We start from the raw sequence: 5,744 nt of genomic DNA, 5'->3' as shown, positions 1-5,744 counted from the left end.
GTTTGTTCCTTTGAGATCTGTGACTGGCTCTACTCAGGGGGAGCACTTGAATGCCCCAGGGGGTGGGTGGAGCCTTGAAACTTCCAGGTGGGTCTTCATTCTCTGCCACAGCAGAGGTGGGTGGGGGAGTGAGACTGGCAGGGCCTGGGTTGGGTGAGCTTGCCCTCAGGCTCCACAACAGCCGGTAAGGTAGCTGTTTCAATGAGGTTCAATGGTCTGCTCCCAGCTTCTGGAGAAAGCCACCAGGGAGGGGCTAAAGTGACCACACCCAACTAGAAAGTCTGCTTGTGGAAACAGGGCCATCTGAGAGTCACAGTGTGACTGTCCGGCTCTCAAACCTACCCCCAGCCTGAATGTCTGAACTGTTAGCATGCATCTCTGCAAAATGCTGAAGGGTAGGAAGCTCCAAAGTTGGGTGCCACTCTCTGTGGAGACCTCTGCTGGAGGGAGGCAGCCACTCGCCAAAATCTCAGCTCAAACTTTCTCCCAGATGGAGTGGGTTGGAGAGGCGCTGCAGCTCCCAGTCAGCCCAAACACCTGAATGTGCTGTGCCCTGTTGCTATGGCTCCCAGGGGCAGGCTCTTCTTCTCCAGAGGATCCACCCCAATCCAACATGACAGTTTTCATGCAGGGGGAGGGGTGCTCTCCCAACTCACCATGTATCTCTGAACCCCACAGGTTTTTCCCATCAGTTCTGTCCACGTGGGCCTCCTTTCCACCTGAATCCAGCTCCCAGACCTCTACCCTGTATCCCCAGTAACCTGCTTGAATCTGGGGGTCATCGGGTCCAACCTGCTTGTCTACCCCACTGGTGTGTGACTCCATGAAATGCCAGTGGGAGGAAGCTCCTAAAGCAGGCACCCCAGGTCCACTACAGGCCTCCAAGTAGAAAGGCATGGGACTCTCTCTCTGTGGCAACGTCAGCCTGCAGCATGTGCCTACTGAGAGGAAGCAGCCACTCACCAAATTCTTGGCTCAAACTGCACTCCTAGTTGCAGCGGTAGGGGACCACTGAGGGAGGAGGCATCTGAATAGAAGCAAGCTGGCTCTCCAGCCTCTTATGACACTCTCCTTGGAGGGGAGACCCACAAGGAATGACCAAGCTCCCCACACATTCTCCCCACACAAGTTCTTCCCACTATTTCATGTTGCTACCATGCCTGGGCTCATGAGGGTGGAAAAGACTCCAAGACTCTTGGTAATCTGCTGATCACCGAAGGCTCATGGAAGGGAGTCAGGGATCCCCTTTTTCTTTCTCTGAGCTCCAAGCCTCCCTGAGTTTGATCCTCATCGATATCTTTTTTCCTTTATCTTCTTCCTTCTCTGCTTTGCAATTTTCCTCTGTGGGGTCTCTGGCATGCTCTGACACCTCTCTCTATGATCTACACCTGACCTGCGTCTCTTCTCCCCTCTCCTTTACCTGAAATCCAATCTTCCCTGCGAGACAGTCTGGCAAGCGGTGTCACTAGTCAACCATCTTGGCCCCCTCTTCTATTTTAAATTTTGAAATTGGATTTTCTAATAGAGAATCAAATCAATTGACCCTCTATCCCCCTCTACTGGAAGCTATTGATACTCAATGGTTTAAAAAATGGATAATAAAAAATCCTCTTGCTGGGGTATTATAAATAATTTTGAGAATTCCAATATTCTCCTTTTGCTTTCAACTGTCACTTGACAGTGCTTTGTTATCTTGATTGCACAATTCCTTCACAAACTCTGGAACAGCATTGAGCAACTCATTTCTGACTTATAATTCTTATTGAGACTACACATTGAAGAAAAATAAGAACTTTTAAAACTTTGATTATATAGGAGTAGACTAATAACTCACTTTTTTCAGCTACTGTACTTGCTCAACTAAATACTGTGTAATGATTCATTTGTTTTGACCGACTTTACCTAAGGAACTCAAACAGCTTTTTAGATGTGTTTAATTTGGCATGACCCTTCCCTCCTCTCTTCTTTTCCTCTGCCTCCCACTTCCCCAGTCTGCCCTCACCCATACCCGCCACCACCCCAGAGAGATAAGCATGTATCTTTCCAGCCAGAACCATTCTCTTCTCCACTGTTCTCTTCTGAAACAAGATGAGAGGAAAATTTAACAACATCTTAACTAAATGCTTTGGAGAATGAGTAGAGAAAGCCTCAGTTCCAAACCATAAATGGGTGGCTTAGGTTTACAAATTGTATCCTTCTTAGAGCATTGCAGTTAAGTCTATGAAAATACCATACACACAAAAAGAAGATCCAGAACTAAGACCTCCATTTTTATAATTTTGTTTCAAACAGGCCCCTTGAAGTCCATGGCCTGCGATTGCCATACCAGACCCATGGGTAGTGACTGGCTCAGAGCTTTGTCCAATCGCTAAGTCCTCTTTTACAGCACTTCTGGTGTTTTCTTAACCTTGTGCTGGATGCAGCCAGCCTCCCGTACTTCTCAAGTCAGAGTATAAGCACAAGGCTATCGAGTGTTCAGGTTCCGAAACCTAAACACCGTATTGCTTCTTAAGACAATATATCCAAATAGGATGTCTATTCAAAAATACACCTCTTCTAATCCCCTCTGAAATCACTGCCAAATGTTCCAGTTTTGACTAGTCATTGTGTGTACGGTGGCTTTTTTTCCAAAAAGTTTTTTTTTTAAGAGATTAGGTTATATTATGACATAGCATTAAATAAAGAAGATTAATTGTCCTAGGTGACTTACTGGAATTAGCTCTACTACTTCAGAGTCACATTTTTTTTAACTGGTTTCAAATTGTCTAGTTGAAACTCTTAAAGCTTTAGATGAACAGGCTGACTCAAAGACATTAAAGTGTTCCCTAAAAATATAATTTGGCTTCTGGAAAAGTGCTATGAATGCTACATTAGTATTTAAAATGTCACAGAAATAGAAATAGACTAATGCTAAGATTCAGTTTAAAGCAACTCTGGACATTTCGAGACTTTATTACTTGCCTCTAGTGAGAAAAATATTAATTTCTAATGATTCCTATTAGAGGCCAGGATAAGAAACGTTTTTGACAAAAGGAGACCTTATCTTCTTTAAGGACATAATTTCTTATTTTCATGCCAAAAATCCAGGTCTGGTGCATGGTGAAGTCTTTATGTACTGAAAAAGATTTCTTCTTGGGCACCACTGCCACGCCCTACAGCTTCTAATAAGCAGTGAGCACCTGAAGGTCACCCATACCTCTGAAAAAACTGCTCCTAAATTCTAATTTGCCTAATTGCAAGTCATTCTCTATATTGCAGTCAGAATTGCCTCTCTAAAATGCAAATTGAGCCTGTCAATCTCTGTTTAACTTGTTCAGCAGCTACTGCTTGTCCTTAAGAAAACCTTTCTATCTTGTTCACTTAAATCTTTCTAGCCCTTTGGTATATCTCATATATAATAATTATGGATCGATGGATAAATGGAAAGACAGATGGGAGGACAGGTGGGAGGGCAGGTGGGAGGATGAATGAGTGGATGGACAGATGGACAGGAGGGTGGATACAACTAGCAGATTTTCAGTAGTACAGACTTTAGTTTCATGCAGGATTTTGTTGATAGCAATTATGGAGCCTCTCCCAACTCCCCACTAAAATAAGTATGACGAAAGAAAAAGATGAAAATTCACAACACCGTAAACCAACATTTAAAAGCAACTAAATTATATTCAGAAAAATACACCCACGTTGTGCTTCTTAACATATTTAGACTTCATCTCATAGAAAAGAGTCCACTTGAGACAAGCAAACACATTTTCACCAAATGAAAGTAAATAAACTAAGTGTTCAACTTAAATGTAGGGGGGAGAAATTGCAGGGAAGAAGGAGAAATGAATTAATGAAGATAAGAGCAGTTACTAATTAGCTAGCATAAAACTAGTAGACTAAACAGTATACTAACAAATCTAAGAGTTGGTTCTCAAAAGACCAGTAATACAATTATACCTTTGATGACACATCATGAAATTGGAAACAAACCAAATGTCCATCAACATTAGAATAAATTTGTTCTAGTCCACACTTGAATACTATACATTAATAAATATGAAGAATCTACAGCCACATGCACCAACACACTTGACTCTCACAAATATGTTAAGTAAAACATTGCAGACCAAAAAAGAATACATATTGTATATTGTATACCTCTATTTATAAAAATTTCAAAAACAGGCAAAATAATCTATGGTGTTAGAAATTAGGATAATTGTTATCTTTGGGGAGAATTGTTACTTTTCATTGGTAGGGTGCGTGTGTGTGTGTGCACACTCGTGCATGGGTGTGCGTCTATACAGGAAGCTCTTGAGATGCTGATGATACTCTATGTCTTGTCCTAGGTGGTTATATGGGTGTGTTCAATTTGTTGTAATTCATTGTGTTACACTTTGAGTTGTGCGATTTTACATTTATCTGTTATATTTCAACTAAAACGTTTTAAAAATTGAATCAAGAACAGAAAAACACTTAAGAACAACATATTAATATGTTAAATGAAGAGAAAGTATCAAAACACTAGTAAATAGCTAATATTTACTGAGCACTTATTATGTGCACAATATTATGCTAAGCACCTTGGAATATATTACCTCACAACAGACCTTTGCGGTACCTACTTATTAGCCCTATTCTGCAAGTGAGGGAAATGATTCTCAGCGTGGGTGAGGGACTGCTAGAGGTCACACATCTCGAAGCTCATGTTCTCGATCACTATTTAACACCACTTCAGAATAACTCAATCTAGAGACACACACACTTTCATATTTATCATAAACTCCGTAAATTGTTCTAGAACAATTGTTTCGAAACTTTTGTATCTCACAAACTATTAAAGCAAAGAGAAAAGTTGGAGAGACCAACATGGGACTGCCAGCTTTAACTTTTTTCAAGTAGAAACAATCTTTTTTATTGCCATTTATCAGCACATTTTGCAAAAGAATAATCTATCATTGAGACTATGGGAAGCACATGATCTCAGAATTAAGAACAAGTCTTTAAATTAAATCACATTAGGTTATCAAACCCTTACATTTTCCTTATGTTTTTCATTATACATGGAATTCATGGGAGCTTTTCTAAGGATTAGCATTTGGGATACACTGTTGCATATGGGGGGTGGAGGCAGGAAAATATTCCAATATATTTTAAGATGATAGCATAACTTTAATATCCTAATCTGAGAAAGATAAAATAGACCAAGATGACCAATAAATACATACACAAAAGTTCTAAATGAACAATTAAACAGATAGAATCCAGCCTTATGTTAAAATAATAATAAACATTTATTATATGAATAACTTCCATTTTGTTTCAGGAATGTAAAATATTTCAATGCTAGAAATTCAATCAGTATAATCAGCCAATAATATGTTTGCATCAGTCGACTGTTGCTCCAATAATGCTGTGTAACAGCCAATTACAAACTCTCAGCAGCATGCAACAATAAGCACTAGTTCAAGGGTCCATGGGTTGGCTAGAGGCTCACTGATCTGGGCTGACATCATCTGGGGAGGCTCTGCTCCACGTGTCTCTCATCTTCTGTGGGCCGGATGAATGTCTATTACAGATTTGGGGCTAGCAAAGGCATAATCTTCTCATGATGATAGCAGGGGTACACAAGAGCAAAGGGAGCCATCTAAACCTCTTCAGGCATAGTTTCAGAACTGCCACACTGTCATTTCTGTCTCATTCTACTAGCCAAAAGGAGTTACATGGCCGAATCCAAGTCAAGGGATGGAGAAATGATA

The sequence above is a fragment of the Eulemur rufifrons genome, chromosome 16 (assembly GCF_041146395.1).
Source record: "Eulemur rufifrons isolate Redbay chromosome 16, OSU_ERuf_1, whole genome shotgun sequence".
In the NCBI taxonomy this organism is placed as follows: domain Eukaryota; kingdom Metazoa; phylum Chordata; class Mammalia; order Primates; family Lemuridae; genus Eulemur; species Eulemur rufifrons.
Note: the sequence above shows the minus strand (reverse complement) of the source record.